We start from the raw sequence: 25,103 nt of genomic DNA on the forward strand, positions 1-25,103 counted from the left end.
CCACCTACTTATTTCACGGACTGAACTGGGCAGTCCTGATCAGTCCCTTCCTGTTCAGCTTCAATTTCCATTCCTTAATGCTCTCTGCTTCCCCCAGTAGCAGCGGGATCCATGGCCATTCGCAGGGACTGGGCCTTTCATTCTTTTTCCTGCCTCCATCAGTACGGACAGGCGCAGGGCAGGAAAAAAGAGGCACCTTGGATCTCCTAAGCAGTGTCAAATCCTGAAGCACTAAGGAGGGCACAGAGAACCAAAGAACAAAGTGTAACTTTGGAAAGCGGCCAGTCCTATTTCTGAGCCCACACAGTGGAGATCGTTGCTTTGTTCGCAGCCCGCAACAGGAGACGGGGTGGTGCGGGCTTTTTGAGATTTTCCCCTCCCACGTAATGAAACCCTTAAATTAATAAAAAGGGTGAATAAATAGAAACGGAACTGAAAGAAAGAGATGGATACATAAGGTTAAAATATGTTCTTCATTTTGTTGCCACTTTGGAGTCTGGTCAGATCTTGCCTCAGAGCTTGGCCTGAGCAGCAGCACTTCCCAGGGACTTTGCACAGGGGAAGATGGCTATAAAACAGAGACACCTGGGACGGAGACCATGCACTCTTCTTCCTCTTGCCTCTTGGTGGATGGGCCTCCTGGGCAGGCTAAGATCCAAATAATGTCATAACTAGGTAGCACTTGTTGTTTTTAAAACATAGAACATAACGAATCCTGCCAGGGATCCATAGCCTATGATTGAGGAGAAATTTCTTTATTATTAGTCAAGTCTTACTTCAGTATCAGCTGGTTGCGTACAGAAACTTCAAAATTTATGATGTCCTAAAAGTTTTTTCATTTTTTCAGGATAAATGTTAGTAAAGACTCTCATGTCTGTCAAACATAAAAAAAGAGAATAGTACATATTGATTTATTAATGTCTGTTCACTGAAGAAACCTCCTTTTGTGACTAGCAGCTGTCTCAACCTTTTGCTGGTTGTTAGTAAGTCATGAGTTCTTGCGAGTTGTGCCCAAGGGGCAGGTGTGGAGCCCTGTTACACCTGCAGACCTCTGCAAGCGCCATGCAGGACCAAGCGTTTCCTTCGTGGCTCAGGCCTCCCCTCTCTTGTTTGTGCAGGAAGGGCAAAAAGAAAAAAAGTGGGGAAGAAGAACAATACAAGGATCTGGTTTTTTCTCAAATACTCTACTGTTTTTAATGGGAAAAATCAACAAAACTGGTTTGGTTTTTTTTATTCCAAACTTAATATGGTTTTGGGGAAAAAAAAAAAAAGTATTATTTCTATAGAACTTCCAGCAAAATTATGATGATTCAAACTCTCTTTGCTCCCTATGTGTGGGCTTAAATTTGTCATTTTAACATAGGTCAGTTTTCAAGTTGATGGAATCTTAAAAAAAACCATTTTTACTTTGTGCTCTTTATTGGTCCATTGCAGTAAGTTCTGTTATTTATTCTAGGGAAATTGCATTGGCAAAAATAGACGGTGAGCTGAGATTTGAAGAAAAATCCAGAAGATCATTGCAATCCTGAGAAAGAGATAATATGTAGAAGAGTGTGTGCGTGTGTTTGTGTCTATTCACACATCTTAGACAAGCTCATAAATAAGTACTACCATCATTACCCACTTAACACAGGTGTCTTCCAAAGATGGGGGAAGCTAGTAATCTCACAAGTTTTTTTAAAGCTGATACTGAACTCCCACAAATGCACATTGATGTGTGAGCCTGGCTATAAAGCAAGGACAGTTATCTAGAAATGTCAGGTTACTGTAGAAAAAAAAATTAAAGTTTATTTTCAATGTGTACTTATACCATATTTCTTAAAAAACCAATATTTTTGTATTCTAATAATAATAATAGGCTTTTCATTCTCAATAATGAAAACATTTAATGTCCTATCAAACTTTAACTATAGCTTACTTTTTAATAGCATAAACTACTTAATATGTATAGTATAAGAGAAAACCATTTCTTTTCCTGTGAGGAATGACCCTCATATATTGAGAGACACACTTGAAAATGTTTTCAAGTACACTTTTCAGGGAAAAATTAATTTCACAGAATATAAATTTCCTTGATTGCTACTCAGAACTTGGCTAAACAGTTAAAGGGAGGGGAAGGTGTATAGAGAAAATGCTGCAGTTTGCACCAAACCTTAAATCAGACATAAAGTGTTTGCAGAGTAGTATACGGGCTTTCATGAACCTGAAGTCCTATTTATAATTCCAGCTTTTTTAGGATGGTCCTAATGCTAGATTACACCACAGTTAAAAGAGGGAAATAAACTTCTAACAGGCAGTCTCTGGATAGGCAGCGAGAGCAAAAGTGTTTTCTACTCATTTAAATGAGGGGTGGGTCCCAGACCGGGGCAGGAAAGAAGACTTCGTAGTGTTTTCTGGCAATGGTAAGAACCTGAGCAGAGATCTTTCGAATCACCCTTACCTGAACTTAATGCAGCAGGGGGTTGTCATTCATTTTCATAAGCTTTGTGAACTAGTGACGTGTGCCATGTTCATCATCAGAAAACAACCATAAGTCACACAAACGGTTGTTTGTTTGTTTTTGTTGTTATTTTAGACATTATTCATATGATTTGTTGTATGCTATACAAACATGCTATACTCCAGATACCAGTGTGCTGGGGGTAAATACTAAGAAATGTAGAAAACTTAAAGGTGCACATTCACTTCCCAGTGCTTTTTCTTAGAGCCAGTGACCACAAAATGTTGCAAATGCGCCTCTTCAGTGTTGGCAAAATGAAGTCAAATAGTTGCACAAGGAACCTAACTTAAGATCCTTTCCTTTTTGTATGTTCAGGATTTCCACTGATGCCAAGAAGCACTATACCTATCCCATATCTAAACCAAAGCAGACTACAAAGTCTAACAAACAATCACACTTTTTATAAAGGCAGACAAACTGCTGAAAAATCTGCTTTTTTTTCCCCTTTAATTTCCATCTATATCTTTTTGTAAAGCACGCTTGATTCTTCATGGAACAAATGTTCCTGTCTTCATTAGTGCTCATGCTTGACTAGAAAAGCCATCTCTGCCAGGTGTGCTGAGCCTGGGTTGTGTGATGATTAGTGTGATGGTAACGAATCAGCCTGTGTGATAAATGATGGGCTCCAGTTAAACATAAATAGTGTGTCATTCTTCCATTCTATAGAAATCTACCAAAACCCTATGTTTAAGGCAGGAAAAGGTTACAAAAACTAAAGTCTCCAAAAAGTAGGGATGGGAAAACTTAATGTTGGTCTGCTTTCAACAAAATCTGAAATATATTTTCACCAGACACAGTTTTGTAAAACCTTTCTTGGTTCATGATCTTTTTCACTTCTAAATATGAACGCTATGTAAAGCTTTCTTAATATAGTGAAAAAGCATTTACTCGTTCTCCTAGGCTTCCTAAGGGAATAGTATAAAAACAAACCCAAACCAAACCTTTATAATTTCATAAAAGCTAGACTGAATTAAAGCTTCAGAAGTTTCAAGTTCTGCTCAGAAATTCTGATTTTTATTTATATTGCCTCTTTATCACCTTGGTAACACTGTAATTATGCAAAATAATACAGCAGAAATGCAGATCCTGATTCCAGTTCCTAAACTCCTCCTTTGCAAAATGGCTCCTACAACTTGCAAGGGTAGAGGAAAACTTTGCCTATAAGCACTTCAGTCGTCTTCTCCAACCTCAGTGTTTACTACATTTATTGTTAACAAAAGGGGGGAAAATGGCCTTGAAATGTGCACATATACCTTACTCTCAGCAACCTTTTAAGTGATGTGGACTTGTGGCACTGTAACGTAACAAACCCTTTCCCCAAGAAGCAACAAAATGCACGTGTAGGAGCAACATATGCAGTCGTTACTGATCCTGGAGTAACTGGAGTATTAGGTCTTTCCTGAGACACTGATGTAAGAGAATATGGAAAGACACGAATTTCTGCAAAGCAATAGTTTAGCTCAGAATTTTAATACAGAGAACACCAAGGCAGTATCCTGTTATCTGAATTTTAATGACTATCTTTTTTATCCTGTCAATTGTAGGGAGGATGTGGAGAGGTTTCATGAAACATTAATGGTCCTAACTGCAATCCTTTCCTTTTCCTTTTTTTTCTTTCTTTTTGTTCTCCTGATGTGATGTAAAATATAAATTTGTGCAGTGGAACTGCTTTCTGCATGGTTATATATCGCTTGCTTGACCTTGCAGCAGTGGCTGTGATTCCTACGTGGGTCGAGAGCTTCCACGCAGGCTGCCTGTGGAGAAGGAAAGGGGTGGAGGTGAGTGGAGAGGAAGCTCTTGCCAATGACAGATCATCAGCAATTTTAAATATGGTACATGTTTCAGGGATTTTTAAGTAAAGGGCCAGCTGGATGTCCTCCATTAGCCTCAGTCTCATCTGTAGATTCCCTCCAATAGCTTCCCTATTCAAGGATGAATTGCTGAAAAGGCAAAAAGCCACAGGGGTGGCAGGTCCTCTCCCCTCCTCAACCCCCAAGAAACAGGACTGAGAAAGGGGTAGAGAGGGACTAAATCTGAATAATTTTGAAGGCTCATTGGGTGCAAGGGCACACCCAAGGAAGTGGAGATACTGTACATGCCAGGCACTACAAGGGAACTGCTGGGCAAAGTCCTGAATGATAATGAATTCCTCCAACAGCCAGTCTCTCAAATCTAAAAAGTGTGCAAGGATTTGTTGGCATTTGACTGAATGCTCTCACTTTATAACTTTCCAGAGGAGCTTTGTGGGAAAAATACATAATTCCCAAGCCAAATGAAGAAACCTTGAGGTGGATAAGCATCATTTAACACAGGCACAGAGGCCAAGCGTGTTGGAGATCCAGTATGTGAGGTGCTGTAAAAAAAAGGCAAATTCAGGGCTCTCTGATCCAAAAGATGCATCATAGTTGTTCTTGAGCAAAAGTTCCTATTTATTCAGAGGAAGCCTGCTGCAAACATAAATATGCATTGTATGATGCCATAATATAGTGACTGTAATGTAGCAACAACAGACTTAGACACTGACATGTTTATCTACATCCAAAGAGAGTATGACACCTACATTTTCAATGAGAAGACAGTAAGCACTCCATTGTGACACGTATATGCCATGCTATCTGTGATTCATTGGAAAGCCTTCTCACTGGGACTCAAATATTTCAGTAGCAAATGTTCTGCCTTCCAAGAACGTCACCCTGTGAAATAAAGAGACAAGGCTTTGGGGAGCAAGCACAGAGGTGGTGGCTGTCAGGCGTAGCGTGCTTCTGTCTTCCTTACCTTCCCATTCCTTTAGGCAGCTCTGCGAGTTGGGAATAGCCTGGCCTCCAAAAGTTTCCATTTGGTAGTCTCTGGAAAATAGATTTCTCATTCCACTAAAATGGCAAAAATATGAATCACTCTTCCAAGAGCTAGAGAGCCGTTGTCTTCACCCATTCTGCTGGTATTTGTGTCTGTCTGGAGGTTGTGGGTGAGCTGGGGATAGAGGGGTGCAGTCAGGGATATGCTATGTGAGGCTGAGGTCTGCTACCTTAAGTACGTTTTACTTAAAGCAGAGTTTTATATAAAAAGGTCGACAGATTGCTGAACCTTTAGCAGTTCTGTTTTGCTTTTCAGTAAGCGTTCTTTCGGTTTTCTGTGATTTCTGCTCTGGGAGCTGTGATGAAGGATGGAAAGGTGCACTGGGTATATGATGGCCTGTAAGAAGGAGCTCAGGATTTCGGGTCTGCATTGGTACAGTAACGACTAGTAACAGCCTTGGTTTTTCAGGACTGAGTTTGGTAAGCATGGGCGCACAGAACAGCTGGAGAAACAAATGGTCTGGCAATGCTTAGGTGCGCTGGTTAGCCATGGACGAATGAAGGCTGCTGCTGTCCATAGAGCCAAACTGATGAAAGTATGTGTTAACAGGTCTCATGCATATTTAGATTTCGCCCATTAGAATGATCTATTTTGGAATAAACTTGTAAATGAATAATCAAGTTTTTATGTTCTCTGTGCGACAGACTTGACTGCTAGTGTGCTGCATGGCTTTGATAAAAGGAGCTACAGAATGAATAAGGCCCAAAGAAAGTCAATGTGGAATAAAATTATTTCAAGCTAGCTATGCTAATTAAGTGAGCTCACACGTTTCACCATGATTAAGATGAGACGCAGTGGTAGAGCTCAATGTATGTGGGAGTTCATTTAGATGTCTGTAGTTCTACCTTTTTATTTAACAAGTGCTCCTTGATTTAAATGGAACTCTCTAATTGTAAAATGATCTCTGATGCAGTATGTCACAACAAATACACACATTCTGATACAAAAGGAAAACATTGTCTGTTTATATTATTTTCACTATTGATGCATGTTTTCTCAACTCTTTCCCTCTCCTTCACTCAGCATGAAGTTTACCATATTTCTGCCTGAAATGAGAATAAGGCAAGGGTGCCTATTATCGATGAATCAGTGCTGTTTACAAATGGCATTTAAACAAATCTGGGACAGTATTGGTAAATGGTTGTTTGAAACCTGAGTTTTCTTACTAGTACAACCAGGACATTCTTTGATGGAAAACAAATAGAGAGAAGGGTGACATTTTGTGCTAGACTACATGAATGCATTTCTCTGGACTTTAGAGAGATTCTCTTTATTGCAGAGCCAGAGGCAACATTAGTAGATTAAGGGTTTATATGACAGGTAGTTAATAGAAAGATGTTTGTGGGAGGAAAGGCAGGTTGTTCTAGGGTAAAAAATAGAGGGAGAAAATAAAATGAAGGAAAGGAAGGGTAAAACAGGAAAACCCAGAAAAAAAGGAAGAGGAAAATCCTCAGAAGTGGTGTGGGCCAGTCTGAGGTCTTCCATCCCCTCTGCCATTTTCAGGAGGAGAGTGGATTTACATGCAGTACAACAGTAGAGGCACCCTGAGCCTGACTTGCTCTCTTCCTCCGGTGCAGCAAGAGAAATGTTTGCCTTCAATATTAATCTGGATACACTGAGAGCAGCAAATGCAGGAAAAATGTCTCTGTTGCTGTAATATTCTTTAGGAAAACAGGAAGCACTTTTAATGGAAAAGGTGCAATATAAGTGATAAAAAGGGTCACCAAAGGTCAGTCCTGCAGCAAATACAGCCTTCATTTGTTTTCTGAGTATGAAACATTTATGGAAGGAGGTAACGTTTTTGCTGTGCCAAAGATGATTATTCTAGAACTAATGAGAAAAACCCAAAGTTTGGGAAACAGATTAAAATAAAAGCTATAATGGCCAAAGAAGTGGAGGTAGACTAAGGCAAAACTTCCTGTACCATCTATTTAATGCTGTTTATTGTTTCAACTAAGAATATACATGCAATGTCAGATCATATACAGAAAAACCAGTACACTAACAAAATGGGTTTCTGATTCTATTTAGAACTTTATTACAGGCAGCTTTATCACAATATACATTAATTACATGTAGAGCTACATTTGCATAACACCACAGCTGCCATTTAAAGCAAATACATACTCAGATGTTTGGAAGAGCTCGGTGTTTTGGTTAGATTTCAGAAAATGTGGCTGCTAGAAGAGTTAAGTAAAGCATGAAATAAGACGATCTCTCTGCTGGTTTCTTCTGTGTAATATATTCAGCATAGGTGATGAGGAGTTACCAGATATTGAAGTAGGTATGTTCTTATTGCCCGATGGTCACTGGGAAGCCTTTTCTTTGTGTTTGGCAGTAAATTCATTGCAAAGGTACCACTGAATGTGGTACATTCAGAATGTACAACAGAATTAGGGAATTTGGGCTGGGGGGGTGGGGTGCCAAGTATCAAATCCTGAAACAGGAAAATAAGGATCTGGTAAAATTAACCTTTCCCAGTGGTCGTCTTTGTCATTGCCATCAAAACCTATGGTTTATTGTCCTGCCAGATGTGTAATAATAAATAATAATTGTCTACAAAGGCAAAGTTAAGGTAACCAGGAAAGCCATATTGAAAGCAGTGATGTTGGCCTAGTAATGTAATGAAGAGTTTTAGCCTAAAAGGTGTAATTAGCATGTTAGAAACTGGTCCAGACTGGATGGGAATCTTTTGCAGACTTGTGTAGTTACATGTGTAGCGTGCTTTTCTGGCGTACTGTCATATGTTGATGGCATGGACAAATTGTCAGCCCAGACAGCACAGGGGAAGTCTGCAGCAGCGCATCTCAGCAGGCAGAGGAGCAGGGCAGGGAGCGGGTGGAACCACTCCACGGCACCCAGGGTACCACGGATATTCTCCCCATGTGGCTGTGTTGGTATCAGGACAGTATCTGCTCCAGAGGGATGGTTTTCATAGCTTCTGCTTCCCCCTCCACACCAAAACTGACAGGTTGTCAGCTGTGAACAAAGGATTGGATGTTTTGTTGCTACAGGTGTCGGCACAGCTAAGATCTAACTTTATTGCATGCACCTTTCTTTCAGCAGTTGTTGTGGAAGGAATAACTTAACTAAATTGCACCATTTCAGTGCTGACTCGCTGGGTACGAAGAATCTCCACAAATACTTTTAAGAAGAAAAAAAAATTCCAAGCAAATGTTCAGTGACTAAATTGGGACTGGGACATATCAGAGTGTTATGATTTGTGGCACAGCTGCCTGATGACTGATGCCGTGATCTTCAACTATGTAATGACACAATCTTTTCTCACTGGGTAGATGAATAGTGCTTTTCACCACAGGGAGCATTTGGATGCCTGAGGGTTTTGAACTGGTACATGCTTAAGATAGAGGCTGGTCACACAGGAGAAATACACACAAAATTTATATTTATGTTTACGTGTCATTACTACCTCAAATATATTTTGCTTTTGCTGAAATATTGACTTTTTTGCTGGAGAAAAAGTATCATCCACTCTTCTTATATGTTCGAACTGCTGGCTTTGATTAATCATGAGATGGGTTTGTGAGTTTGTACTCTGTAAATTAAGTCTTGGGTGGTTTGGTTTTTTTGTTGTTGTTGTTTTGTTTTTGGTTTGGGTTTTTTTGGTTAGTTTGTTTTTTTATTTAAAAAAGTCCCGATTTCCCATCTCCATCAATGCTTGAGTGTTCTGGGGAAGCTGAGATTGCTGTAGGTAGATCACTGAGCATCTGAGGGTTGCTGGGACAGAAGCAGCAGTGGCATTTGCCTCAGGATGGACAGACAAGTAACGCAGAGCTGCAGGTCTGCCATGCTGGTCAGCTTCATTTACAGCTGGGGCAGCAGTAGGCAGTCCTGGCTGAAACTTTCTATACTGGGGTCCCCAGGGTATTTGAGGAATCCAGATGACAAGGCACAAGACAAGTCATGTCACAGCAGACTAGTTGTATCTTGGATCAGGATTTAGCAGTGGCCTTTGATGCTGTAGGTTCAGGCAAGAGTTGTTCTTAGCAGGGCACTAGTGACTTGTTGTGATTATGGCCGTAAAGGGCTTGGGTGTGAATAGAAACCACTATGAACCCTTCTTAAACTTATTTTAGATGCTGTGTGGTGGCACATCCTGCATCTGTTACAGTTCTTTGCAACACTGCCTATGGAGTCTGCACATGAGAAATGTCTTCCTTCCTGGGTTGTTGCCATTGTTTGTGTCTGTCTGGTGGAGCTCCTGCTGCCTGAACCCAAGTGCTGAAATGTTGCCTTTTCAGAAATTCCTGACACGTGAGTAACTGCAAGAGAAACAGAAAAGTGTTGAACACATTGGTTACTTCCAACTCCATTGCTGAGTAGGCAGTGATGACATACTGCTGGCTTGCAGAATATTTTATTTTCTTTTCTCTGAAAATGAATTATCAGGCTTATGGGTGTGTGTGTAATTGCAGTCTCATTCACCACTGCACAGACCACACTTCCCAGAGATACGGAGCTGTTAGTGTAGTACCTAGAGTATTAGGTTTCCAGACAGGTTTTGTGTAAGTTTGGGGATGTATCATCTTCACAGACCTACTGTTCTCTGTAACAAATTCTCATTAAGTAATTGCCCTTACGTGTTTTCATTGCTGGAGATCAAATTCCAGAAAGTCAGCTGTATGTTAATTGCTAGTTGCATAGTTTTTGAGCTAAATTTTGATCTCATATCCCTAGTTTAATTTCCATTGACACAACTGACTTCAGCTGAGTTGCTCTAGGTATAATCAGTGTGACAGAAGGCAGAATTTGTCTCTTTTCAACCAAAGATGTGTGCTTTCAATATCTGGAAAACTATAACCTTCCCTCTTTCTGACTTGTTCGATGCTCACCAGAATCCCCTGAAAACTATGACAGAGATGAAATAATCCACTTCACTTGGTGCCTCAGTAATGTAATCTCACATCCTTAAATACTTGCACTGGTTTCAGGTCTGCTTTGTATTTCAACATTTTACTCTTTGTATACTCCTTCTGAAAGTGAATACTTGTATGACTGATGCTTAAAAAGCACATGTAGGGATAGCTGCTCTCCTCAAAGACTGCACACAGTTTTGTTTCTGTTTGTGTCTTGCCTTTCATTTTTGCTTTCCTAGCAATGTGTTTTTCTCTTCAACCTTTCCACATTACTCACCCTCTCTCACCTTATTTCCAAGGCCTTCTCCTGAGCTTGGAATTTTCCTTTGGACCGAATTGTCTGCCATGACTTTCCCCTGCAAGGCCCTCAGATTCAGTATCTTTGGTCATATTTCCACTGCTGACCAATAGTTCATAGCTTTTTGTCCTACATACCTAACTCACATTAACCTAAAAATCTGACTGTCAAATGTTAACTTTTGAGTCAGCTGGTAGAAACTGATCTAATAGTGTAGAACTGGGGATGTACAATGCCTTGTGATCTGGGCACGTGCATTGTGTTCCTTTGTACTAATCCAAATGGAAAGCAATGAATACAGAGCTGCTGAAAATGAGATCTGATTCAGGTCCCAAGATAAACATGCTCTGGGCATATTCCATGTCAGCGTGTGGAATATTCCACACTCCACACCTGGGGCTGTGTGACACTGTAAACAGTCAGTAGTTGTACATCTGAATTTATGCCAAAAGCAGGTTAACTGCAAGGAGAGACGAGATCAGCCTGAGTTAATCCCTGTTTCTGAAACTGTAGCTCTTACTTTCTTGAAGCAAGAACTAGCCATGTGTAAGAAGACATAATCTCTGCCTTAAAGATAGTACCTATGTTGAATATAAATCATAATAAGCCTCGTGAATATATGGCAGAGTGTCTGGATGAAACAAGCTTATTCTTGCTCTAGAAATCACAGGTGCTGGCATAGCTCAGTGGGGGACAGATATTTAGTCTGTCGTGTGCACAAGAGCCATCTAATATTGATCCAGGTACTCTCATTTACTAACACCTACCCTGGCAACAAACGGAGATAACTTTCCCTTTATCACCAAATAAACAAGTACGCAAACAGGTCTCCAAACAAAGCAAGCAAACAAAAATAAAACAGTGAAGGAATCTGTGTAATGATGCAGCGTGGTCTGTAGATGAAACTGCATGGATTTCCATGTCTGCCTAATACTAACCCAACTTTCACGGATGTTTAGATCAGGAAAATTTCACTGTTCAGGTCAGGGTTTAAGTTCCCCCACCCGATGAATCTCCTCATTTCATAGAGAACCAGTAATCTTTCCATAGGAGATCAGATGATTTTAAATTCTTTAATTACTAAAGCTTTTAGGGTGCAGAAAAATGATCTGTAACCACTTCTGCCTACTATATTGTTTCTGTCATTTAAGCAGCTATTCTTTAGTTCAAACAAACAAAGTTTTACTGTTTTTCATAGTTGCATAATTAATCTGTAAGAACTTTGACATTTCAAAGAATGTGGCATTCCTTGCCTTTGCTAATATCTGCATATTTCTCTTTAGTTTTCTGGCTTGATATTTACACTTAATGAATGAACATGAATCCAGACTCCTGTGGTCTGATCAATTTTCCTGTGATGGACTAAGCCACAGAGGATAAACTTATAAGTGTTGTTTCCTTTATTAAAATCTAGTCTGCTCCAAGGTGCAGAGCTGAAGAATTTGCTAGATCCGTTAGAAGTTGTGAACAGTTCAGGATTCGGGTCTCTTGGCTGTAATAGCGAGCAGGAAGATTTGCCTCGCTAGTGTAATCTGGCATGCCTCAAAGTTGTGTAAATCATTCTGGGCTAATTTTTTACAGCATATAATAGTGTGGCTTTGTGAGCAGCATGGGTGAAACAACAGTGAGCCAAAGCTGAGCATTTCTAGGCCCACACAATGAATGAAATCACAGTTAGGCTGTTGGTTTTATGTCTCACAACACATGGTTTAGTTGGGACATGATAGAGAATTTGAGAGATTTACTTTTGGTGTCCTCTCATTTTTTCATGGTAGTGTGAAGACTTGTCCTTCTAGCCCAAGGCATGTGGTACAAAAATAAGCACATTCCCTCAATCTGCTTAAAGTGCAAAGAAAAATCAGCATGCCATATTCTTTCTGGTTTTTGAAATATCCTGCTATGCTAAAGGGAATGGTCTTGAAGAGCAGTTATTCAATAACAGTGTTTGGTATCTGAAGCCCACCGGAAAATTGCAAGCAGCTGCCCTTTGCACCATGAATTTCAATCCCCAGGTACCTACTGAGAAAGAAGATACTGCATAAGATAGGGTAAGGATCCAATGAAATACTACCCATACTACGACAGCCTGGGCAGTAATTGTATAACATGAGATATGGCACTGAGGTCTTCATGGTTAAGCTTAGGTTTGACATATGTAGCTGAGGGTAAATTACCTCAGAATTTATTGATCTATTTTTTTCAGGCAAGAATATTTCCGCTATAGGTCACCTCCTGTGGATCTCTGGTATGATACTGTTCCACTTGGACTAAACCCAGTAACTTCCTTGCAGTCATTCCCATAACTATGGGTCTGATGAGAGGTGCAGGGGAGATTACCATTAACTTCAGTGGTCTTTGGATCTAACACAGGAGGAGCTGCAGGAAATCACCTGAATGCAAGGCTTTGAAATGCTGGGTGGTATTGGGTGGTGATGGGCTAAGGATGAGGCAGAGACTGTACTTGTAATTAAACATTTTCTTCATGGCAGAAAAATTCTCTTTGAAGGACTTAGCAAATCAGCCCTTAGGAGACTTCATTGCATCTACAAGTACTATTTACTTATGTCTCAACTACCTGTAGGCTCTGCTCTGTCCTGCATTAGAAACAGGTTTCCGTGACACTGACACCAACTCAGCAGTTGGCATAAGCGGAAGGGAGCCGCTCAGCAGCAGCTGGGAAGGGCATTTCAGCAGCCCAGATCTAGCCTGTTATCAGATGCTGAGCACATTGATCCAAAAATGTTGTCATTTCAAGGTTAAGTGCACAATCTGGAGATGTTACGTGGGAGGGCCATCCCTGTGTTCATATAACGTGTACCTAATATGTATTCAGATTTACAGTTATACTTGGATAAATACAGTTTTTCCTGAGTAAGTAGTGCGGTATAGGATGAGTGTTGAAACTGTTATTTATTGATAAGAAACAACTGATAAGTATTTGAGAACAAGTGTGTTTGTGTGTGTGTGTGCAGATGCTGGTGTTGAATTATCAGTGAAAACAGTCTGTTAATAAATATATAAGGGTAGTTCATTGATATCACATATAATTTCATACTCTGGCAGCTCCACAAAATGCAGTGGAATGGTCTGTAACACTAGGATGAAATCACAAAATTAAACTTAATCTACCCATAAGATTAGGGAAAAATGTTAATTTGTTCTGTTTGGTCTCTCTATGTGAAAATTTTCTGTCTATCCTGTAAAGATATACAGATGTACTCTTCTATGACAGAAGAACTAGAATCAAAAGTGGGAAGAAACTGTTGTTGAACAAAAAGCTGCATACATTGCATTTCTGAATGTATCTTAGTCTTTGATTATGCGGGCAACTATCAAGAGTGGTTCAATTTGGGGCTTGTCAGTCTTCTGGGAAGAAACTACCACCACCTGCAGAAGCAGCAGAAATTCTGATAGAATATTTATAAAAGCAGGTTTTTGCTACCTTACTCTCACCAAATAATTTTCCCAACAGCATATAGAAGAATTTATGGGCAGGAGGTTACATCACAAGATGTTTTAATGAAAACTAGGTGAAGTTATTTGGTAGAATCAACAATTCATTCCTCAGCATAACAGAGAATAATTCACTTTTCACCATTCAACCAATGATCTGAATTTTCTGTGGGCGGTGGGAAATGGATCTAGTCTCACATCCAGATATTTTAAAACTTCATTAGATCTGCTGTCTTTTGATTTTTCCCTGTATCATCTCAGAATATGCTTAGATTGTGCTGACAGCACAAGCTTATCATGAACATGATGCACAAATAGGGATAAATTCTGTCAGAAAGGGTTATCAGCTGGTGGCTGTTACATTCTGATTGCACTAAAATGGAAACTCTTCAATTATATCACAATTTTGTTCTTCTCCATGAAGAGGTGAAGTAGCACAGTGTCCAGTGCAGAAGCTTAGCCTTACCCTTATGTAACTGAGCTAAGACTTCTGAAGAAATAAAAACTCCTCTGCTGTGACAGTAACATTTTACACATACTGAGAAGTAGCTCGCATATCATTATTGTTAAATGTGTCACAGTATTTGCAAGACAAAAGTTCATTTTTGTAGTCTTTTAGAGAGGTTGTAAGACGTAAAATTAGAACCCTCATGATGGATGATATTCTACACTTTCTGTCTTAATCTATTGCATGTAATAATTTTTTTCTCCCATCAACAGAGTGTAATTTTGTTATGGATGAAGCAATTTCTGTATGAACGTGTATAATTCTCTAATAGCATAATAGACCCATAATACATTTAGTTTATCTTCTGTTGTTATATTGTCTCTGAGCTGGTGCTCATTAATTACAGTGAAACAGCACAGGATTATATGCCTAGCATTAAACTACCGTTACTGAGGTCTGGCCTCTTGTGGAAGCTGCCCCAGTGTCAGGTGAAGTTAACTAAAAGCTCGCATTAATGTCACTGCACAAAATCTGTGCCAAAAAGATGCTGTTAACATAGGGGCCTTAGAAGGTTTGGACAATTTATGTACTGTTTTAGGCAGACAGAGAATAACGATCAGTCAGGTCTTTGCCCCAAACAATGTACAGTGTAAAGGGTGACAGAAAATGGGGAGGAGCAGGAGGGGAGGATCAGTGCTGTGAGGGCAGTTTTGCTGAAAAAAAAAAGTCAATATTTCAGACTGTTTTTAAAAGTTTGAAAGAAGGATTACATTTGACTTAAAAGAAGCTACTAATCAAGAAATATGGAATTATTTTATTTCTTAGCATTTCAGGTTTAAGCAAATAATAAAATATCTCAGTATTATAAATTGGGAGGGGTGGGGTTATGGCTTGTGGAAATATTTCCAGTCCACTTTGTTCTAAATCCCCCTGAGCTTCTGCTCAGTCTCAAGTATCAGCATTGCAGTGTTTTAATACCCTGTTTGCCTTTCTGGGTAAGCTTCTTCAGACAAGTTGCACATATAAATTCCATTTGATATTTTCTGCAGGACTTTTTAAAAATACTACTGATCTCACCTTAAAATAACACTTTCAATGAGATTTTAGGCTGCCTACAATTATTTTCAAAAATTGTTTGTCATATACAATTAGGTTATTAAAATATTGCCCATATCATAGAGCAGAAGATAACATTGATGTTATATAAAAAAATAACACAATTTTGTACTCATTAGAGAATAGGATTGTAAAAATGGGATCTTCATTTGATATATCACTGTTTTAATTTCTACAAAAAAGAATCTACTGCACATTTTGGTTATTACTGCTTTGTACACTTGTGAAGCTTTGGAATGCTTCAGACTGGTCTTGTCTTCAGAAATGCAGGAGTTATGATCACTGAAATGAAAATGGGAAGTAGTGTGTGGGAAGCAGGTGGATATAAAGAAGAGATACACTCTAACACCCCTCAGCATAAATAGATAAATGGAAAGAGTAAGTTAGTTTGCTCTCTCTTATTAGTTTCCTCTCCCTTATTTTTTTCCTGTCACCCTCCCTCCACCCCCCTGACCCCCTCAGTTGCAGGGCAGTTACATCTTACTCCAAAATAAAAGCTTTTACATTTCTCATATGACCTTCCCAAGCAGGGTCACAACAAACTTGCAGAAGTGGCTCCCATGCAAAGTTTGTGACACATGCCAGAATAATACACCAGAGTTTAACTCAACACTTTTGCTGAGTGATGCTTCTGAGGTGATACTGCCTTGGAGCAGATGAAGCTGGGGGTTTCTGAGCAGCTGCTAGAAGCCTCCCAGAGGCAGAATATGATGCTAATGGGATTCTGGGGTTAATTAACCCCGAGTAATGAGGTTAATTAACTGGGTAGCAGTTAGAAATAGAATATGACAGAGTACTGATGGCTTACCACGTTCTTGTGTTGTGTCAGAGACAACTCTTCTTGTCAGGAGAATGGATTCCAGAGTAGTAACTCATTTAGGCTTTACTCTCATCAGTAGGGAGTAATGGTCTGATTAGTTTCAATGGTGAAATATCATGTGGGTGACAGTGATTACAAAATGAGGTAGGGAGAAAGGAAGGAATAAGAACAGCAGAATAAATGTGAAGGTCCTCACAAAAAGAAAATAAAAAAAAAATCGTTAATAAGTTGGCTTTTCCAAGGTCACTTTGGGGTTTGAAGTGTACAAAAACCCAAACCAAACCACAGCAAAGAATCCCAGCGGTTATTGTGAGGGACTAGATTGGAAGAAAAACAGTAACTACTCTGATGCAAGGGAAGGAGAGACCGAACAGAGGTAGGGAGGTAGTATGGCTTCATCAGGAGTTTTGAAAGGACTGGAACAACCAAGCAAAAGCAAAAACAAGGTAAAAATGAATCAAGTATAAATAAGACACAGGTTAGGGAAGATTGGCATGGACATGCTGAAATGAAACTGGAAAAGCTGAGGCCCAAAATTATTACTACAGTGTAAAAGCTAAGAAGAGGGCTGGCATCCTCATCAAGCAGATCTCGGTGCAGAAGAGCAGCCAGCCCAGAGCAGGGAAGGGCTGAGACAGAGGATCCTAAGTTTGATGTGGCAGGGCTGAAGATTTTCATCAGACTGAGGAAAGATCTTGTCAAAGGAGATCTGGCTGTAATGATCTGGGAGACCTCTCTGGAAATTCATAGAGGATGTGTATCTTCTGCCTGACTCCTTCTTGCCCCTTTATCTACTCAAACATCATCCCCACAGAAAAGAGAGCAAGCATGTGCTCTGGCCAGCCTGGAGATTTAGTTTGGCTGACTGGTTATACTGAGCAGGACATGTGTAACAGCCAAGTTCTCCCTGCCTTGGTCCCTCTCCTCCAGCCAAACACCATTTTTCACAAAACCAGTGGCATGTCTGAGAGTTCTGCTTTTCTTTCAAATATGATTTAAATTGTTTTCCAGGCTTGGGGGCTGTGTGTCTGCCAGCTGATTTGCACAAGCATTGTCTCTTTAGGAAGCCAGGATAAAAAGAATTGGGAAAATTATAGATCTTAGTTGAAAAAAATACAAGAACAAATAGTTTAGTAAATGTCTGCACACCAGAGGAATAACAAGTTGAGAAGCCTGCACATACATCAAAACAATACCTAGATCAGCTACGATCCATTTTCCAGATCAATTGAACTGTGGGAAAATATTCAATAACCCCTATTTGTGATTTAAACTGATAGCCAAGAGACTTGCCCAGCAAAAAATGTGTTAAGAAAAAAATACGAATATGCAAACCAACTCTCAGGCTGAATAGGTTGCAGCCCTTCCAGTCAGATCCACATGATTTCTAAAATATGCAGGCAAACTGCAATTCCTTGTTTGTGCCAGACAGAGCTTTTATACAGTGTTAGATAAGTTATTAGAAAACCTTAAGTAATATTGTCCTGCATGGCTGAGAAAATGAAGTCTGGTGTGTCTTTATGGAGAGGTTTCAGCTCAGGGCTCACTTCTGTAAGGAGACAATTGCTGCTTCCCAGCTGCTGCTGATGGCCATGTCTGATCTGATACAGACCCAGAGCTGCTAATGATGGCTGGGCCCAATAATATCAAGCTTTTTTCCTTGCTAGTAAAACTAGTTATTTTCACAATGAATGCAGCGCTTGCCAAAGCACCTTAACAGGAGTAATTTGGGAAACTGGAGACATTTTAGGAACACACTCCAACACAGCTGGAAATGTATTAGAGGTGTTGGTGTTTGACTTTATTGAAAATGAGCAGAGCTAGCAATAGCCAAGTTGAAAGCTAGCATTGCATTAAAAGAGCTCAAGCACCAGCAAACATTCAAAGGAGTCTGAACAGTTGCTGCAGAGGTGGAAAGCTCAGCAGTAGGATGTGCAGTTTGAGTAAGGAGACTTAAGGGTAGTGTCGCATTTGTCTTCCCTAAATGTTAATTTTTAACAAATATGACTTTGAAGATTCATTCATGTCAACACATATGCATATCTTTGCCATTTCCATCCAGCTCTGCCATTCCATGTTTAAGTAAATAATGATTGCTGTGGTGCTTCTGTGATGACTTTGGCAGTCAATGGTGGCCAAGTGTTGAGAGTGGATTGATACTATCCTGTATTGGAATCATATCCGGCAGAAAATCACACTTCAGTGGTTGCAGAGTTGTTCCCTTCTTTATGAAGGGTACAGAGCCATTATCTCTCCGTTATGATGTGTTGGGAGGAAAAGGGTGTGTGTCACTTCTCCCCATGGCTACCTAAAGATGCATCTTTCTTATGGCATGAGTTACTCCTACTGAAAAGAGCACTGCTTCCCTCTGATAAAATCCTTCCAGTGTGCTATGGTACCAGCAGCTCTAGGGGCTGAGAAGGCAAGCTGGCATCTTGGAGATATTGCCGAGTCCTTTGGGGATGCATTGTAGAGTATTAACACACTTTTACTGCATAGAGGCTGACTGGTCCTAAACCAGTCTTAGCAATAGCAAACGGAGCTTGAATGACAGCTCTGGAACCTGCTGCTTGTCTCTCTTGCCTTGGAGACTCTTTGTCTCCTGCGCAGGCACTTCCTAGACAGCAGCTTTGAGTCCATTTTCAGTACCCTTGTTGTGAAATGGAAGCCTCCTTTTTCTGACCTCTGCTCACTTGCTGCCGTGGCTGGTGATGCTCCAGATGCCCCTCCCTGTCCCATACCTCACTACGCCAAGATCTCCAGCACACGCATTTGTGTAGGGGGATGATTTTTGCCTCATGATCTGTACAGATATGCCCAGCTACACTTTGCTATTACATTGTGATTATGAATTATTAAAACAACACATCATCTTTAAAGTACATAAACAGTACATTTTAGAATCCATTAGCCCTTTAAAAATAATTGGGTATCTTCTCCTCTTTGTTAATTTGCAGCATTCAGTAATTCACACTGTGTGATCCAGTCATTAGTGCAAATTATGTTTAAGATCTAAAACTTAAATGTATTCTATTCTCCAAAATGCTTCCAAGGATGGTAGGAAAATGATTGTGCTGCCAGTTATTTGATTTGTGTGGCAGTATAGTAAATAAACCCTGGTAGACTTTAATTTGCTGCTATGGGTTTATGATGTCTCTTAGGTTATGTTACGCCCAAAGAAGTAAAATTTTCTAATAACTGAAACAGTAAACCAAGTATTTCTTAACTATTGTCCAAAAAGAGATTTACTTATTTTCCTTTTCTCCTCCAATATCTGTTGGGAAGGAGAAACCATTTCTCACTGATTTTATCAAAGTGGAATAATAAGCATGCAGACAGGCTTTCAATACTATTTTTAAAGACCGTAGAACTGTTGTCTTGAGGAACTCTGCGGATGCTACAGTAAAAAAGTCCTTGCAGCCCTGGTGGCAGTATCATTTCTTTTGGCAAACAAATAAACAGGTTTTCAGCAAAAGAGTACAAGTAATGAAGGTGGTGTCAGATCAAAAAAGAGAGGTTCACATCAACTCAGCCTGAAAATATAAATTTATGTTTTTCAATTGGATACAATCAGAATAAAAAAATGCTTCTGTTGCTTTAAAAGCAAAGACTATTAATGGGGAGAAAGGAAGCTGAAGTTACAAAATAAGTTGAAGGAAAATAAAATATCAGTAAGTGTTCTTCTAGACATATGTCTGAGGTAAGGACAAAAAGGCATCCACAGCTCTTTACTTTTGTGTGTGACCCATTAAATACAGGATCTCAATATGATTAGTGATAATAAAAGGAAAATTTGCAACATACTTCTCCTTCAAAGCAGCCGTCAGAAAGAGAGAAATAAAGGCAGCAGCACTGCTATTTCCAAATTTGTTGCATGTTAGTGGTTTGGTACTTCCAGGGCTGAGTTGCAGTGCAGGAAGGGAGGCTACAAATTAAACCTGCAGGGCCTAGGATACAAATCTCTGTTCTGTGCTCTGAAGAGTAAAAGGATAATTTTCCTAAGTAATGGAACTGACACAGTGGTGCCAATTCCTTCTCTCTTCCTGTGTCGTTATTTTATTTATCAGAGAAATTAACGGCTGTATTTACAGCTTCTGAAATACTCAGCTAAGGAGGAATCCTTGGAGACTGCAGAAAGACTCCTGAAGGACTGTGCCTCACACACCACTCAACTTTTAATTCAAAGGAAATGAGACTGGAAATGAGGAAATTATGGGCACAACATCAGCGTGGCAGCTTCTGCAAAGGTGCCTGCTTCTGTCGTTGGCTTGTGAGACCCAGCACGTTCAAACAGCTCTGGCACAATGGGCAAATGTGCCAGTTCCCACGTGCTGCTGTGAGCATCCCAAACTACCATATTTTGCTGTTCTTCATGTTTTAAGACTAAAGTTTTTTCACAGCCTTCCGCAAATGTAGGTATATGTAGCTACAAAACGCAGTATGGAGAATCTAGGATGGGCAGTCAGGTTTTTGTCACTGATGTATAATGGGTAAATGATTATTAATATTGCTATGGTTGTTTTTTAAGGACCAACCAAAATGGACAGTGAATCGCTCCTGTTGGAGCAGTGCTGCCATCTGAACACAGGTTGGTCAGAGGGCTGCTGCACAGAGCAGTTCACAGCTGGAAGGGAGAAGACAGCTACAGCAGAGGAAACAGTAGATCACAGGGTTGTCTGGGGGGGAGAAAACTGGTGATAGCAGATGTCAGAGTATTGCCACATTATGGAGGTGAGGGGGTAGCAGAAATAAGCTACCTTACTAGGAGACCCACGACGAAAGAAGAAATTGGAGGAAAAGCAGAGGAGATAATTGCAAGAAATACGGAATGAAGTGAAGCTATAGTTCATGAGCTGACACCTGATCTGTGCTTTACTGGGTTTCTGGGGAGTACCTGAGCGGACATGGGTACGTGATAGAATGTGGCCCAAACCTCCTAGAGCACATGACACATGTTTATTTACCAGCAAGTGAGAGTCAACTGCAGTCTGCCTGGGGTTTTATGGATGTCTAGTAGTTGTCCTTTTGCTGTTCTTCCTCCCATCTGGCATTCCCACCTGTCTCGAGTCCTCCCAGGGTCATCTTCTGAAGCCAGGTGGGAATGAAACAGTCGATAGACACAGTATGACCTCCTTCACTAGTCTTGAGTTCCTGTCTTTCTGGGAGAGCAATCTTTTCTCTGATTATTTCAATTGCTGCAGTGTAGAGCCTGAGGCTGCCCCTCGTCATTGACCCAGCCAAGAATTCGTAGCAGCAGGTGCTTACATTTCCTTTCGAACTTGGTAAGAGGCAGGTATTGGGGCTTCCCAGCTTGAATCTGTAAGATGAACTGCCTTCCAGGATTCTTCCAGGATACTTCAAGGATTTTCACAGGGTCAGCTGATATTTTTTACCTTGATCGGATTCATTCATCAAAAGCCAAAGAAAGGATCCTGCAGACATAGCAGATGCTTTCTGTCATTACAGTCAATCCAAACCTCAGGTTGAAGTGAGAGTAGTGAGATTTGGTCTCTGCCACAAATCCTACAGATAGATAGGCACCATAGCTAGTGTTCTCTCCTGCACTCGTTTGACCATTTTAGTTGCTGCGTTATTGAGCTATCATAAAGGTTTGTCCATAAAAGAAGAGGAAAGCAACCCTGGTTTTTAGTAGCAATAGTCAATTAGCAGACTAAAACTATAGTAGCTACGGGAAGCTGGGCCTTTATAGCCCCTTTTACCTGTTCCAGAGGAACCTCTATGCTGGCACAAGGGTGGTGGTTCTGAAGGTGTTACAAGCAAGCTGTCTCTGTAAGGTGGGCAGGAAGGTCAGTTAATGACTGGGAATTCTCAGGTTGACATTATATGTTTTGTACTGGCTTCCCCTGAAGAGTGACCTTCAGGAAGAGATTAAGGTTTGTCATATACCCCCGTAAAAAAGATGTAATTGCCAAGTCAGAGACCTACTATTGCTGATTTTAGAGGAGAAAGCCACTGGCCTACTAGTCAAAATAATACAGATTTATTCATACAGACATGGGGGGAGCAAACTCTAGCAGCTTATTTATCATTAACTAGTATTTGACTATGTCTCTTCAAATAGTTGTATTAGAAGATTGTAGAGTTCAGCAGCTGATTGTTTGTACTAAATCTGCTCTTGCTAGCCCTACTAAGCCTGACATATTTATGTCTGACAACAAGCTGCCAATTCGTGAGCATATGCTTAAGCTGTTGCAATGAATTACGGCACAGCATATCCCCATTATCCCCAGTCTAACTGGTTCATGGAAAACAGAAAAATAAAATGTCCACTAAACAGATGATGGGGTTCAGACTCCAACCTGTATTTAACGTCGTTATATTACAGAATGACATCAGTGGAGTATAGGTTGTCATCTGCTGACAGCTTGTTCAACAGAAAACTGAAATCAGGGTTATCTGAGTTGCTGGAGGCAGATGTCAGAGTCAGTGGGTACTTGTAGACATGCAGAGCGACAGGTAAGACAAAACAGAAATATTCAGTATGATTTGAGGTCCCAGAAGCTGCAACAGCTTCATGAAAGTGAAGCTGTGCACATCTGTGATGGGAAGCCATAGCTGCAAACATCACAGGTGTCAAAACACATAGCCTTGTATAACTCTGGGTGTGTCACATCACTCAGGTGTGTACTGTGGAGAACTAGGTGACTCTTTTCTAATCCCAGCAGGCTGGAGATACAGGGCAATTAATTGGTGCCATAGAGATAAAATAACTCCAAGGGACTGCAATGAACAGGCTGTGGGGCAGAACAGAACCAGAGCAAATGAATTTAATAGGGGGAAAAAAGGAATCGTGCTGGTCTCATCACTGGGAGGCCAATACAGCTCCAGTCCGAAAGGGATGAGTGTGCAGTCGTATGTCTGCACTCCTCTGGAAATGGCTACATGACATACCAAGAGAGCCGTGCCCAGCTCCCGTCAGCTACATACTCTCTCTGCTTTTAGAGATTTCCCTGTCATTACTGGGTGATGAAGTTCCTTACCTTCATGGAGGTTCTTAATTGTAATGGCTGTTTCAGCTCTTAGGAAATGGCATTTTCTTCTCTTTCTGTGTAGTCTTCCTTGTGCAACGGGGATTCAAAAAATGAATTTAATCATAGCATATTTTCTGTTGGATCCAGTGGCTAGCCTGGTCTTTTTAACTATAGCACTGTTTCCTTCTCTGCTTCCTCGTCATCCCCTTAAAAAGGAGAGGAAGTTCTCAGGTCTGGCATGGAGAATGAAATGTCAGCTCGTGAACTCCGTCAAGCTAGCTTCTTCTGTGAGCTAATTTTTTCTCCATAGCCTCGTGCTTTGGAATAGTGTGCTATATAAAATTTAGGGACAGAATTAAATCTTTAGGAAACAGTGATCCTTAAGTAGGTTTTTCACTCCTTTCTCAAAGGCAAAGACTTCAGGATCATGCCTTGGGGCTTTTTGATCTTTGTTTCTTTTATTCTGAGCATATGTTTATTCTCAGTACGTGGAGACACAGAAACAAAAAAGAGGAGGGGGAAAGAAAGGATGAGCTCTACAAGCATGCAGACCATGAGGTTAATGGATGTTCCAGCATTCTGCATATGTGTGCTAGATCACTAACACTGTCTCGATGGTGCCACTTGAGAGTTGTTCCAGGACATCAGCTTTCTTTAAGAAATACCCCACCTCACCACTGGCCTTATTGTTTGAACATAATGTTAGACCTAGAGGATATAAGGTAATGGATGGGAACTAATTTAATCTGAGTAGTTGAGAGTGTTGGATGAAGCTGTTCTGACTGCATCTTGACTTTCCAGGTAGCATCGAGGTACAAAGTTTTGTTCTGATTTCAAAACTGCCATCAGTTCAAATTGCTGTGACAACACATCGAGTCAAGTGAGGATGTCCCAAGCCTCTTCCTTAGCCAACCTGACAAAGCTGCTATGTGGCATCCCCAAAAGCTGGTGTTCATTTCTTGGTCAAATAAATCTGAGTTTCAGATGTGAAAGAAATGTCATGCAGGACTTGAGATTACTAGTATTTTTTTGCTGCTGCTGTTTTTTCTATTTCCCTTTCAAATTATGACTGCAGAGAAAACTTCTTTAAAAATGTAACTGGGTTCTACTCTCATGCAGTACTAGCGTAACTTCATTACTTTGATGTGCTTCCTCCTTACATCTGTGTTACTATCAAAAGAATAAGGCTTAATAATTTCAGAACATGGAAACCATTCTGAATAAGCCATACCTTGCCTCCAGCATATGCTCACAACTCAAACTAAACATGTTTTGATATCTAAAAGAGTAATTAAGAAACAGTTCCTTTTTCATATGTCTCCATTTTGTTGGCCTTTGAAAATGCTAATGCTGAAATATACCATAAAAGAGTAATTTCTTTGTGCTTGTAGTCCAACAGAATATAGAAAATAAAGGATATCTCTGCAAAATTAAGTAGTTTGTTAAAATATCCATGTATTTACCAGAGATCACTGAGTGGTTGAGTAGCTATTGCAGGAGAGTGCTGAGGGTTTCTTGCTTAAATAATCAGCTTGCTACTAATGATGATTTCTGCTTTTAGGAGGGAGAAGTAGCATTAGAGAAAAATATATTTTCGGACTTTTATATATAATTTTCTGAAGTTTATAAATTGCTTCATAGCTAATACTTATATGTAATAGTGATTAAAATATTGGTATATAAAGAAATCAGATTATTTTTTAAAATATAACACTTTCTAGGGTAGAGGCATGTGTAAGCATA

The sequence above is a fragment of the Phalacrocorax carbo genome, chromosome 13 (genome assembly GCF_963921805.1).
Source record: "Phalacrocorax carbo chromosome 13, bPhaCar2.1, whole genome shotgun sequence".
Lineage (NCBI taxonomy): Eukaryota > Metazoa > Chordata > Aves > Suliformes > Phalacrocoracidae > Phalacrocorax > Phalacrocorax carbo.